The 15,560-nt window shown below is 41.5% G+C and overlaps 1 pseudogene; it reads left to right on the top strand.

The window, feature by feature from the left end:
- Positions 1 to 563: 563 nt before the first annotated feature.
- On the top strand, positions 564 to 13,647 carry LOC145797512 (putative glutathione S-transferase; annotated as a pseudogene).
- Positions 13,648 to 15,560: the final 1,913 nt, after the last annotated feature.

The raw sequence follows: 15,560 nt of genomic DNA, 5'->3' as shown, positions 1-15,560 counted from the left end.
GGCTGTGGTACCGACATTACTTGGAATGGCGGCGCTGAGAGAAAGTGCCTCCGCAACTTGGCCATCGCAAATGTTGCCTCTATAACTTAGTTGCGTCGGTTTTCTCTTTCCCTCAGCAACTTCAGATGGAGACGGAACCGAAGATATTAGGAATGGCGGCGCTAAGGCAAAGTGCCTTAGTAACTTTCCCGCTGCACTTGTTCCCTCCATAACTTCACCGCTGCAGGTGTTGCCTTTGCAACTTGACTTAGGCATTTTCCTTCGTGGAGTCCATTTGGACACATAGATGGTCGAACCTGCTTCGGCCCACTGTTGGCCCATTTCTCTTCGGCGTTTGCCCACGCTTCTTTTTTATTCCTGGTTGCCTCTTTAGGGCAACCTCAGTGCTTAGGCCCATACTTAGTTTGAGGCTTAATTTCTGACCCTCTACAACGATCAAAAAGTTTTTCCTATAAATCTTCATCTCTCAGGCACAACCACAAACACCTAACACACTTTTCACATTGCATAGTTGTTGCCTTGCTTTGTTGATCTTCAAATAGAGTTGTGAGACATCATCATCAATGGCGGATAAAGTCAAACTCTTAGACTTCTGGCTTTACTCTTTTGCGATAAGGGTGAAAATTGCCTTGTTTGAGAAAGGGATAGACTATGAGTCTAGAGAATAGGACTTGAGCAACAAAAGTCTACTGCTCCTCAAGATGAACCCTGTTGGCAAGCAAATCCCTGTGTTGATCCATAACGGCAAACCAGTATGCGAGTCCCTCATCATTGTTTAATACATTGATGAAGTCTGGAACCACAAATCTCCTTTGTTGCCTTCTGATCCTTACAAGCAAGCCCAAGCCAGGTTCTAGGCTGATTATGTTGACAACAAGGTGAGGCGCTAAGACCATCTCCAACCCTTCATAACATTTTTTTCATCTAATTTAATTTTAAATTTAACTAAAAGGCTTGATTTGATATGTACTTACTCGAATTTTTTTATCAATTTTTTTTTTATAAATTTCCATATTATCCCAAATTTTACTTCTCATCAAATTTGATGAAAAAAAATTATTTTCATGTTTATAAATTTTGACTTAATGGAAGATTTGATGACTTATCAATTTGCTAAAAAAAAAAAAAGTCTTCCTTAATTTGAAGAACATTTGATGAAATGATTGGAAATGATTTTTGAATATGTATAGTTTTTTTTTTATCAAATTTAAATTTAACGAAAGTAAAGGTGAAGGATTGGAGATGCAAACTCTTTCACATATGTTTATGTCTATCTATACAAGAAAAATGATTTGCAAACAAAAAATTTAAGATAATAAGTTCTCTAATTATTATTATTTTTTTTTGGGAGGGGGGGGTCTATACGGTTTTAACTAGAACGCATGTTACCTTCCAATTTATTTGCTTTGTGTGAATAAGTTCGACAGAAAATGGCAAATCCATTGTGAAGGAAAAAGGGTACCAAGGTTCAAGAGAAAATGATCTTTTTCAACTTAATCTCTTATCTTAACAAATCATGACCATTCATCTTATCAAAACCATGTACTTGACACACCAAATCATTACTCTCTCTCTCTCTGTGTTCATGATGGAGATATGGATATCTAGGGTTTGAAATCAGTTTGTGAGTTTTTTTTTTTTTAAACTAGGGTTGGAAATTGGATTTCGTTTTGGTTAATGTTAGATGTTAGGGTGTTGTTTGGCAATTGCAACTGAAACTAAAGTAACTTTATTAAAATTTAGATAAAAGAAGAACTATTGATCAAATTTGTCTAAAAACAATTTATACATTTTTAAAATAATAAATTATTTTGACCCATCTATTGGTTTGTAATTGTGGGAGGCACAAAAGGGGTCAACATAAGGCAGGACTTAACTTCCTGTGCTGGTAGCAGGAAGATAGCATCGCCAACAAGGTGGAAAGTTAACGCAGGATAGTTTGAGTCTGGCCTGACAGGCCAGGACCAGACTAAGCCAAGGAAGTTTTAGGATAGAAGAGAGATGGGAGAAAACATGCCCAAGAAAGGCGTAGACCTAGTCAACCCACATCCTTTTATTTTAGACTCAACCAACTCCTAGAAATCTGTACCTGGTGGAGCATAATCCCTAAAGAAAGGGGGCTGACTTAAGGAGTAGGGGGAAGCCTAACAGCCAACAATGGTTAGTAGAAGCAAGCTATAAAATGGAAAACAATCAGCACAATGGAGGTATGCAAACAATTCTACCTAAACCTCACTAACATAATCCTACACCTTTATATACCTCTATCATTGACTTAGGTATCGGAGGGTCTCCAAGCTGCTTTAGCCACCCTCTTTTCCTTTATCAGAGTGTTTTTAAGGTCAGGAATTGAGTTATCTTTGACGCGTCACTGCTGCAGCAAAGGTTGTTCAATTTTTACCCACCACAATTTGGCTTCGTCTGTGGGGATTCTGTAGCCAAAAGCCTAATTCCACTTGCTGAGATTCCAGATTATCCATGGCGGTAGAAGACGCCAACTTATTTATTGAGGATGAACATGATGGGAACCTCTCCCCAAGCCAATGAAGGTGCCTTTTGAATGTTGGAATGTTGTAGGAACGACCCGAACAAGAAGAGAGAAACCTACTCGTCATTAAAAACTTAGAAAACAATAATTGGGCGCAAGAATTGGCTAGTTGTGATCGATAGGGATGTCAATTTGAACCCGGTCTGATGGAGACCCGACCTCCCGACCCCGAATTGAGCGGGTTTTCCACAAAAAATACCCCCGACGGGACGGGGATGGTATTCAAAAATCAATCCCCGAGCAGATTCGGGCCCGGGACTGAGATAAGTGTCCCAGCCCCGTACCCGGCCAGGCCCGATTTATCCCTGATGTGAAATTACTATTTTACCCCTGTATATATATATATATATATAATCAAAGCATAAAAACCATTTCCAAACTAAGCAGGTCTCACTCACCTCTCTCTCAGAGCCGTGTCTCTCTACCTCACTCACTGCTTTCTCTCTCTCTCTCAGATACACCACCACCGCCGTCCAGCTCCCACCACCACCACCACTACCACCACCGTGTCTCTCATCCACTCCCTCTCTTCTCGACGTCGCCGACTACCACCGCCGTCTAGCTCGCACCACCACCACTACCACCGCGTCTCTCATCCACTCACTCTCTTCTCGACGTCGCCGACCACCACCGCCGTCCACCTCGCACCACTACCACCACCACAGCGTCTTTCATCACCATCGCGTCTCGCACCGCCGATCAGATTTTATTTTATTTTTTATTTTCAGATCTGGTTCAGATCTGTCTCAGATTTGTTTCACAAATTTCAGATCTGTTTCAGATCTGCCTCATTATCCACAAATTTCATATCTGATTTACACATTTGTTATTCTTGATGATGATGATGATATTGTTGTTTTTGTTGTTGATGATGATGAATTGTTGTATTTTTCTGAAGGTTTTTTTTATTTTATTTTTTGGCTGGAAATGTTTGGGGTCGGGGAAACCCGATCCACGTTAGGGGGCAGGGGCATGGGCAGGGGCAAGGGCGGTGATAGCTTCTCCATCGGGGATCGAGGCCGGGGCCGGGGGAAATTTGACCATCAGGGATTGGGGACAGGAAGTGTGATCCCCGGCCCCGCCCTGCCTCGTTGCCATTCCTAGTGATCGAACCATATGTGCCATGAACCAACAGCTTAAAGAGCTTGCAGACCAAGTCAGGGCTTTGAAGCAAGACCCAAACCAACCACTAATACCCTAAGGAAAAAATAAGGGATGCCCGCACCCTCCAAGAAAAAGGCAGTCACAACGATCTAAGGGAAGGACGTAGTTTGAGGCAAACCCGAGACCTACACTGACCCGTAGGCTGGTGAAACCAGCCACATAGTGAGCAGTCTGCCCGGATCTGAAGGGCACCGCCAGACCTCTTCCAACAGAAAGGAGTATCAAACAAAGGACTACGTTTGTTCAGGCGACATAAGATCTTTTCTGCGCAAAAGAGAAGTAACACGAGGAAAACGTCCAAGGAGGTCAGGTCCAGCCCAAAGTTCCGACTTCCCTGTAGAGGACATGAAGGAGTTTATTAACACCCGAATGTGGGAGAGGGCAACCCAGGACCAAACCAGACCAGACAGCACTCTAGATCAGTCGTGGAAATATCAGGACAGAACAACCCATAGGACAGGCCAAGCCGTAAGGCCGTTAGTATCAAGATTACAAGCCACAGGGCTCTATGGAAGATGAACACCCAACGAACCAAAAAATTTACATAACCAAACCCCAAAATTCGAAGTCCTATTTAGAAACAGACAAAAGGGATTGCTTTTAGAGCAACTGATAGGAGACCAATTCCTCTAGTGTCACCATTCACAAAGAGGATTTTCACGGCAAAACCACCAAAAAAGTTTAGGGCCTGTTTGGTAACGTTTATGTTTTCAGTTTATATTTACAAAAATTTTATAAACTGGTTTTTGTTTATTTTTTGTTTATTTTTAGAAAAAAATAAACTATGAACGCGTTTGGTTTAAGCAAAATGTTTAAAATTTTTTTTAAAATATGAAAAATAGTGAGAAATGGCAAGTGGTGGCGGATGGTGGGTAGAGACGAGTGGTGGCGGCGGAAGACGGTGGTGGAAAATGATGGCGGGTGGTGGTTGCGGAAGACGGTGGTGGAAAATGGTAGCGAATGGGTGGTGGTGGGCAGGTGGGTGACGGTGACGGCGGCAGGTGGTGGGTGATAGCGAGTGGGTGGTGGTGGTGGCGGCTGGTGAGTGGTGGTGGCAGGTGGGTGGCGGATGATGATTGGTGGTAGGTGGTGGAGGGTGGGTGGCGGGTGGTGGTAGTGGTGGGTGGGTAGATGACGGTGGCGGGTGGTCGGTGGCGGATGGCGGGTGGTGGTGGTGGGTGGGTGGGAGGGTGATAGTGGCGGGTGGTAGCGAGTGGGTAGTGGTGGTGGTGGCAGGTGGTGGTAGCAGGTGGGTGGTGGGTAGTGATGGCGGGTGGTGGATGGTGGTGGTAGGTGGCTGGTGAGTAGTGGTGGCGGTGGCGGTGGCAGGCGGTGGATGGTAATGGCGGGTGGTGGGTAGTGGCGGATGGGTAGCAGGTGGGTAGTGGGTGGTGGTGGCGAGTGGGTGGTGGGTGGTGGTGGCGGAAGACGGTGGTGGAAAATGGTGGCTGGTGGTGACTAGTGTTGGGTGGTAAAAAAAAAAAACTGAAAACTCAAAATGTAAACTCATTTTTTGAGTTTACATTTTTTGGCCAAATTTATAAACTGAGACCATTGATTTATAAATTAAAAATTTATCAAACAAGTTTTTATTTGAGTTTTTAAAATTTTTGTAAATATAAACTGAAAACGTAAGTGTTACCAAATGGCACCTTAGTATCCCAAAGTTTAAACGCTATAATGGAAGATCAGATCCCTTAGACCACTTACGCCACTACCGCTAAGCCATGGCCCTCTAGAACGAGAACGAGGCACTTATATGTTGAATCTTCGCTTCCAATCTAGGTAGAACAACCTACACTTAGTTAAATTAGAGAGATCAGTGGAAAGGTATTCTAATCTGGAGGATGAGAATTGACAATCCTGAAATGGTCTAAGGAGAATAAGAAGTCTTTCGAAGGAAAAATTGGAAAAAATGGTGAGATAATTGGAAAAGTTAAGGGAATGTTTGCTAACAAAGGTGAGAAAGTGTTCTGTATAAGAATGTTGAATTGGTCTTATGGTGTTGGTTCGGAGGTTGTACCTTAGGAAAATAGGCATACAACTAGGCCTGAAAAAGCCAGAATGGCCCACCATAATTAGTAGAAATTTTCTTTTCAACAAAGGAGAATAAGCCCTTGTAAAGGGTGTCCAAAAGGTAAGTTGCAAAGGCCATAGTTTGGCCATCTTGAATACACAAGGCTAAGGGAAGACACTCTTTACTGGCAGAGCCAGACTAGGTAAAAGACAGTACTTTCTTTATCTTCGACAAGGGAACCTGGTTTGTCTTTGTACTTTTTTAGCTCATGTCAGTATTCAAGGTGAATATTACTTTTGGGAGTTCTAGTGAGGCATTAATTTGTTGGCCTAGGATAGGTATCCTAATCAAGTGGGCTATATCAAGGATGAGAGGGCAATCATTTCGAATTTTGAAAGTACTGAGTTGTAAAACTGGGACCAAAAGCATACAGCAGCAGCAATTGGCCACTTGTCCATGTCATACTTCATGGTCGATAGTCAGATTACCTCACTGATGCCCTAGTGTTTCCACACCTTAGAGTCATGGGCTTCAATTCTTTTAAGGGAAATCTAGTCAAAACCCCTCAGTTGGACCCTTGTTTGGTGAAAATGATATCCCAATTTATTTTGCTTCATAAACCCCCGAAAGATATAATTGAGTAAGGACAAAGTAAAATATACATATATTTTCTTCTTGGACAATATTACTAGAGTAACATGTTACTGCGAGACAGAGTAAAATGTTATTGTCAAACATGGTAACATATTGTCAAACAGGGTAACATGTTACTGTTACTGTTTACATAAATTTTGACGGTAATATATTTTTTTATAAAGAATTTCATAGTCAACATAGATTTTATTTGATAGATCTTCGATGAGAGAATTTTAAAAATACTAATTTTATTAAAAATTGACATATACATCAAAAGTTATATTATTTAAAAGTTTAATATTTCAATAATAATGGTATGTGTTGAACTCTTCAAAAAAAAATTTGTGTTCTTGTCCTTAATACATTAAAGTTTTATTGTGAATGGGTTTTGACCAAATCCCCCTTCTTTTAACCCAGCTTTGCCATGAAAAGTCCAGTTACCTCTAAGACCTAAGGGGATTTTTGTTGCTGTTCTAGTTAGTCTAGTTGAGTCTAAGTTAATTGAGAAGCAGGTTCTCACCATTGGCAAGAGGATAGTAAGGGGATATCTCATTTGGAAAGTGGGATAGAAATGTGGGGCCTAAGGTTGCCTTGGAAACAGAGGTAACACTTGGAAGCAGAGTGACCTCTAGTTTCAAAGGAGAGATGTGTGCTTTGACAGAATCTGTGAATCGAAGAAGACCATCATTGTCACCATCTTCTTCAGTGGGCTTCGATTTCTTGGGTGCCATAGCTTACGGTTTTGAGATGGTTGGATTTCGGGGGAAAGTTTTTGAAAATGGGAAGGACAGTCTGAGGATTTTGAAAGAAAGGGGACGTGTGAAGTTGAAAAGGTTGGCTTTTTAAAGTTTGTGATTGGCCCAGTGTTGAGTGTGAACCAGAGTTGCAGGTCATTTTCATTTTGGGACCTGGTTTCTTTATTTGGGGTCCAAAAAAGCGAATTTGTTTAAGTTAAAAACATTTGATATTTATTTAACTTAAAACAAAAGGGCATTGTTTGCACCCATTTTTGTTGGATTCTGTCGACATATGGACCAATTAGGTAATGACATGTGGTAGGGTCAAAATGGAGATCTTGCATCAATTGAAGGACAAGTGTCAGCAATGAGAGTTGAATCCTATGTGTAGAGTGGCCCAGCTAGTGGAGTAGGTATTGGCAAAAGGTCATGGGTTTAGTGGGCAACTTGCAAGAGGAGTCATACACGAAGTGGGGGTTTCTCTCTGTCAAGGGAAGGCTTAAAGTGATGATGGATACATGGCATCGTGTAGGAGGAGCCATTCGACAGGCAAAATTAAAGATTTAATGGAGTTTGAGTCTTTCAAAATAGAGGGGCAGTTATGCAGCAACAATTGCAGACATGGAGGATCATCATGGGTTAGAGAAGTAAGGAAAGCTATAAAAGCCAGAGATTTGCAAAAAAAAAAAAAAAAAAAAGGGCATCAACAACTCAACAATACTTAACTTTTAGACTTAAGAGTAGCTCTGTAATTTAGGAGTAGTTCTCTCTGTAAAATTGTACTTGGTAACTTGGTGAACTTTTGTAGTTTCATTCCAAAATTACTCTTTGTTAATCTGTTTATTTTGTAATTGTCAATTGTTCTCGAGAAGTACTCATCTTTTTGAGGCATTCAAACCAATTCTATAGTTGTTTGATTATTATTGCTTAAATTATTATTTGGTTGCTATCAATCAAGGCCTAACATAATTTTTACTAACAATATCTTATAACTAAAGAAGAAAATGACATAATTTCATACTTTATGAGTCATAATTATAATTTAAAAAAAAATCATAACCAAACACCACATGAGGCCTAACCAAAGACCTCATCAGTTGTAACTAAAATAATATCATAACTAAAAAAGAAAATTAATCATAACTAAAGAAGAAAATGACAAAATTAGGAGTGCATGTAATACACTATTTTTAAGGGGTGTGCGTAGTAAAATTTCACAAATAAGAGAAATCACTGTATATATATTTTTTAATATTAGTTATTTATTTTTATATTATTCACTATCGATACATTAATGCATATGAGGCTAGATTTTCCACCCAAAATTCTTGCCCTTTGTCCCCATTTGTTCTATCCTATTATTTGTACAATTGAGATTAAGCGAAAAGGAGAGAAGATAATAAATATTGATCGTGTGTGGGTGAAAATCTGACCACACTGTAATCTTAGTATCCAGCTGGAGAGCACTGGCAGAATAGATGGCACCTGACTAACCTGCAACAGAAAGAAAAGATTCTGGTGGTGGTTCGCCACCCGGGGGTACTCCGACGATCAAGTCAGTATTCAATATCTCTCAAAGATAATCAATAGTGCTAAACTCACTAGCTTGAGCATAAAAAGACATACCTCAGACCCTTGGGGGTGCCTCTCTTTTATAGCCAACTCAATCCTAGTCCCAATGGAAGCCTAACTCCAATAGACTCAGGATTACTACTAATCTTGGACTCCCAATAGGATCAGGATAAATTCTCTAAGAGTCTCATCTTTATCCAAACTGAAGTCTCCTCCCATTCTAGGACACTTGTTCTTTATCCGCTTATCTCGGATTCTGGTATTCTCATTGATAACCTCGGCCTAACCGAGATCATCTCGGCATCATGAGCAGGACACGTGGCACCTCGGCTGGCACTTCGATGACACCTCGGCCACGTGTTGTCATTCAAAAATTATGTCCCCACAACTGCCCCTTAGGTTCTATTACCTCGGCATCCTGAGGTGATGGAACCTATATCATTCCCTCCATTTAGCACGTCGGCTAAGCTTGCTTCATCATCTATTGCCGAAGTCAGAACTCGTTAGCTCAATATGATCGAGACCTATAATCTGCTTTCATCAACACTTTGGAACCAACAACCAAGTTCGTCCAAGTTTTTCAACCGAAACCATCCTCCTAGCCGAGGTATTTGTTTCATTAAATCAAAAACTCCAAGTGTTTCACCACTCGTATGAACTGGCATGTACAATATTTCAACCGAAACCATCACGCATCTTTCCTCTACGGAGCTGTGTCTGATATGCATCATTAAGTCGTCTCGCACTTACTGCACTGTCTAACAAGCATGTCGTCCCAAGCACCATAATTACCATTTTGCCGCTATTTCATGCTTTTGATCAAAATCAACCCTCTCAAATCTTCCATTTGCTGCTTTTGCGAAGCTTTCTGCAACCAGTTTCACTCTCTCCCTCCGGTAAGGCTTTTGCTGATCCTTTCCGATTGCTGCCGTCGTCTGATTTCGGCGATCCTCATACCGGCTTCATTTTTTCTGATAAGCCACTGTTCCTCCTGGTTTCAATTTTTGTTGCTCTTCAAGAGTTTTTGCTTCATTACTTGTTGCCATTGCTATTTTGCTCAAGTATTCGATTTCATGAATCATGTATCTCAGTTTGTCTATTTCATGATTTTGTTTTTGCCCAAGTCTTGAATACACATACTGTTCACAACTTTCTTGCACTTTTGCCACTGTTCTTGGCCTTGTACCCTTGCATACACTTTGTCACAGTGTTCTTGATGATTCACCACTATTCTTGGTTCTAAATTTTCTCTTCTTGTCTTTTCTTGTTGTATTTCCAGATTCTTGCCCTCGTTTCTGTTTTTTGCATAGTCCTAGAACCACGTCCCTTCTTGAAATAGATGTCGAGATAACAGTAGAGAAGCTTCCCCAACTGACTGCCGAGGCTGAACTACCGTCAATCGTCGAAGCAGATCAGTCCGACGTTCTTGCTTTAGTCCCTAGTTCTTAGGGTCTTCATTCTTGTACTTTTGTTGTCTTTCCATATGTAACTTCTTTGCTTCTGAACAATGTCTGTTGTTCGCCGATGCGCCACTGCTTTGTATTTGAACAAGAAATCACTTTACCAGGTCGAAGTGCTTCTTTTAATGCATGTTTGTATTTTTCTGAGTATTGAATGCTTTCTTCTGCTTACTGCCTGTATGCTTCCCCATACTTTAGAATTTTTTCAACTTTTTTCGAATATATCCTGCAAATCACTTCGGGGTAGTACACCTTGGATAAGCATCACTTCGGAATTATCATCAGGTAGACACCTCGGATAAGCATCACTTCGGAATTATCATTGGGTAGACACCTCGGACTAACATAACTTCGGTACTTTATTTCTATAAGTGTGTTCTTTAACAGAGGTATTCAAGTGTTGCTTCCTCATTTGTACTTGCCTTCTTTTATACATGCTTCACTTTTCCCAACCTTCTAAGCTTTTAACAAGCTAGTTGGTCATCTCGGATGATCATATCTCAAAAAACGTCTTTTAGTGTGATCTCGACTATATCAAACTTGTAACTTGCTAAAAAATTTCAACAAGTGGTAGACTTCGTAATCTTCATCTATTTCAATTTGTAAATTGTTTTAAAATTCCAACAAGTGGTAACATTATCATTCCTTCTCCTTGCCCACTAATGTGAACATAAGTTGCACTTAGGATCACATTATGGAAGTTGGCTTCATGCCACTGTCACAGATCCTTTCTAGCCGATGTGTTCTTCTTTTTACTCTTGTATGGAAAAATAATTTGCATGTCTTCAATTTACACCTTAACTATGTAATCTCCTCGGGGTGTAACACCTCGATTGTACCCACTAATCGGTTTATCTCAGCCTCGGTTTAATACTTGAAAACATTGTAACAAATGTTTTCACAAGTGTTGCTAAAAAATTCGCCACTTTTCTTTTACTTCTTAAGACTTCTGTCTTTCATTATCTTCCAAGTCCTAGCAATATGGTAATCTCGACAAGTATGTAGATACTTCTTTCAGTATAACCTTGTCTTGACTCGTAAATTTTTCTTAAATTTCAACAAGTGTTAAACATCATCTCGGTTTAACTCTGCTTGTAAACTTTTCTCAAGTTTCAACAAGCGTTAAACATCATCTTGGTTTAACTCTGCTTGTAAACTTTTCTCAAGTTTCAACAAGCTTTTGAACATTATATCGGTTTAACTCAACTTGTAAATTGCTACAAATTTCAACAAGTGTTAAACATTAATCTCGGTTTAACTTCAACTTGTAAATTGCTACAAATTTCAACAAGTGTTAAACAATAATCTCGGTTTAACTTCAACTTGTAAATTGCTACAAATTTCAACAAGTGTTAAACATTAATCTCGGTTTAACTTCAACTTGTAAACTTTTCTAAAGTTTCAATAAGTGTTAAACATTATCTCGGTTTAACTTCAACTTGTAAACTTTTCTCAAGTTTCAACAAGTGTTAAACATCATCTCGGTTTAACTTCACCTTGTAAACTTTTCTCAAGTTTCAATAAGTGTTAAACATCATCTCGGTAAACTTTTCTCCTCTCGGACTTAATCATCTTAGGCCGAGATCTTGTCTTCTGGGATCTGGGATCCGAGATCCGGAATCCGGGATCGGCTTACTTGGGCTGAGCTCTTGTCTTCTCATATCCAGTGTTATCTCGGCTTGACAGGTGAGGTCACCTCGGCATCTTGTCGCTTTCTCTGGAGGTAATCCCTCAGATCCTCCTTGGTTCGTCCAGGAGCTCGGCTATCTCCGGATTTCAGCCTCTTTGGTGCACTACTTCCTGTGTCATTGCGAGTCCTTTTGGACCTCCCTCCATTGGTTGCGTCGAAACAGAGGTCCTTCCCCTGAAAATGCCGATGTTCTTTGGAATCAGCTTCCTTGGTGCGATGTGTCCTCTGTGAATCTCCCCTTCTTGATTCTCCTCGTCCGACCTCCCTTGAAGGCCGGTGAGAATGTTTCTTGGTCCTATCGTGCTGAGGAGTCGTAGGAGTTGTCTTCTGCCCCCCTGCCTGGACATCTTTCTTGGCTGCTGGAATCGGCGTATCTTGTGACGGGAACGGTGGCTGCATGACGTTGTTCTATATCATGAAATTGACAACCGTTTGTAGGTCTGCCAATTTGTTCGCCATTCCTTTCATCTCGTCGTCCCTTCGTAAGTATCTTTCTTTCCATACCTGGAGGTCGTCCTCGTTATAATACTTGCTTCGATCTGATTTCTTCGGCACGTCGCTCTCCTGGCCGACGTCCTCTTCTCCGTGATTCTTATCACGAGTTTCTTCGTTGTAGTTGTCTTCTTCGACGCCAAGGTCAATATGTTTCCCACTCTCAGTAGGGGTGTCGTCCCCAACTTTCTCTTTCGGTCTGTCGTTGGCCATCTATTCTCCTTTCGTTCTCACAGACGGCGCCAAATTGTGCGGGTGAAAATCTGACCACACTGCAATCTTAGTATCCAGCTGGAGAGCACCGGCAGAATAGATGGCACCTGACTAACCTGCAACAGAAAGAGAAGACTTTGGTGGTGGTTCGCCACCCGGGGGTACTCCGACGATCAAGTCAATACTCAATATCTCTCAAAGATAATCAATAGTGCTAAACTCACTAGATTGAGCATAAAAAGACATACCTTAAACCCATGGGGGTGCCTCTCTTTTATAGCCAACTCAATCTTAGTCCCAATGGAAGCCTAACTCCAATGGACTCAGGATTACTGCTAATCTTGGACTCCCAATAAGATCAGGATAAGCTCTCTAAGAGTCTCATCTTTACCCAAACTGAAGTCTCCTCCCATTCTAGGACTCTTGTTTTTTGTCCGCTTATCTCGGATTTCAGTATTCTCGTTGATAACCTCGGCCTAACCGAGATCATCTCGGCATCATGACCAGGACACGTGGCACCTCGGCTGGCACTTCGGTGACACCTCGGCCACGTGTTGTCATTCAAAAATTATGTCCCCACAGATCGCATGATTTTTTGTCCCTAATTCCCTCTATATAGATGTCCTAAAATACTCAGAGTTCATTGTACCTTACAATTTTTGTGCTTCAAAATTTTCATATGATCGACAACTTTCATTTTAGAACAAAGTGATCTCTCATAAACAAAAGACCCTTGACTTAAATACTGTGCCTTTTTTCCTCAACAGTCACATGTGGTATATTTTACAGATACATAGCCTTGGGAAGCTGTTGTTTACATCCGAAGGTGAAGCCCAGGAAGCAGCGAAGAATGACCTCATAGAGTGCTTTAAGTTGTTGGAAGGAGAGCTCGAAGACAAGTCTTACTTTGGGGGTGAGACCTTTGGCTTTGTGGATGTGGCACTGATCTCATTCCACTGCTTTTTCTATACATATGAGGAAAGTGGCAACTTTAGCATGCCCTAAACTTGTTGCTTGGGCTCATAGGTGCATGGAAAAGGAGTGTGTTAAAGACACATCCTGAACACAAGGTTTATGACTTCTTGTTGAAGCTCAAAAAGAAGCTTGAGGCTAAGTAAATCTTTAAAAGACTTTTGGTTTTAGTGTTGGCACAGTTCTCTTCTTGTCTGTTTTTGGACCTCTTTTTTATTCCTTGTTAAACCTACTCCACTAAACCTAACCCACTACACCACTACCACCTCACCTACTCCACTAAACCTAACCCACTACACCACTACCACCTCCACTTCACCTACTCCACCACTCCATCTCCACTTTACATCTCCTATATAATGTACATACAATACAATCAATATCAATCAATCAATAATACAATTCTCTTTATACATCAAATTTAACATGGTATCAGAGCAGGTTTAGAACCTAATATTTTCGCTTCACCGGCGGGCGGCAACCTCACCCTAGCCGTCCGCCGGATCTCAACCTATTCCGTTTATTTTCTACACATACCTTCCATCCGCTGCCACAAATCCCATAACTGAATCATCGGAATAGTTGCCGTCGTCCACGGCTTCACCGGCGAGTCGAGCTGGCTCATTCAACTCACCTCCGTCCTCTTCGCCAAGTCCGGCTTCGCCACTTGCGCCATCAATCACCAAGGCCCACGGCTCTCTCCCTCAACCAAATCTCTCGCTCTATCTCTCTTACTACTCTTCATCTTCGAACTTCAATCTCTGCTGTTCCATCCAGAACCGGACCGTAACAGAACTGGAGCAATGGCCACCCTCGTCCCTCCTACGGCCACCGCCCCACCGCCCTCGAAGCCAACCGTGGTTCCGCCGGAGAAAGTCGATTACTTGAACTTGCCTTGCCCTATTCCCTATGAAGAAATCCATCGCGAAGCTCTCATGTCTTTAAAGCCAGAACTATTTGAGGGGATGCGCTTTGATTTTACCAAAGGACTCAATCAGAAATTCTCACTCAGTCACAGTGTGTTCATGGGACCTACTGAGATTCCCTCCCAGTCTTCTGAAACCATAAAGATTCCTACTGCTCACTATGAATTTGGTGCTAACTTTATAGACCCAAAGTTGATACTTTTTTGGGAGAATATTGACAGATGTTTCTTCAAGATTTCATTATTATAAAGCTCAGTGGTGTTTTGCTGGGTATATGGACTGTGTTGAGGTCCCAGGACAGTCCACGTCCCAACACACACAGCCGACACGCACATGCATAAAGAGACACCTTTTATTTTTTTTTATTATTCAAACAACACAACGTTCCCACCACACCATCCCTGATTTTTCAAACCAATCTTTTATTTTTTATCTTTTCTTTTTGAACATTACACCACCGCTCATGACACCTTTCCTTCCCCTTTTGCATCCCATTTTACCTTTCTTTATTTTATTTTATCTTCCCTTTTCTTTAAAATAAAAATAAAAAAAAATACAGCTTTGCACACCAAACCTTCCCTTATTTTATTCATGTCGGGGCTCACCCCGATCACCATTTTACATCAAAAAAAAAAAAACAAAAACAAAAACAAAAAACAAAAAACAAAAAAAAAAAACCCAACACACACAACCCAAACAACCACATCCACAGGCGGGATTTTTCTTCTCTACTCTGCCGCCGGTCTTTTCTTCTTGCCTTCGTCCTGGACGGTCCTTGACGGTGCTGCCTCCGTGTTTCCCACTCCACTGGGCACGATCACTACTCCCTGCTCCTCCACTGCAGCATATGGCGGTCCTCCAAATCGGAACATCACGGTGGCCTTCCGCTTCAGCTCCTTATTTTCCGCCTTTAGCACACTTATCTCTGCTCGCGCATCCTTATACATGCGTTGGAGCAGAGCCAGTTGGGCGTTTAACTGCTGCACCTCATTTGTCCTACTCTGCAGCCGGTGCGACAAGTTTGTGACCGCCGTCATGGTCTCCACACATGACTTCAAAGTATACTGATTAGCCTCCACATCCGTTTGCACTGCCATTTTTTGCTCCACCGACTGCATCGGAAAGTTCAACGG

This window comes from Camellia sinensis, chromosome 8, assembly GCF_055761805.1.
Source record: "Camellia sinensis isolate YWXY chromosome 8, ASM5576180v1, whole genome shotgun sequence".
Lineage (NCBI taxonomy): Eukaryota > Viridiplantae > Streptophyta > Magnoliopsida > Ericales > Theaceae > Camellia > Camellia sinensis.
The sequence above is the reverse complement of the archived record's forward strand: the minus strand, read 5'-3'. Positions and strand labels throughout refer to the sequence as shown.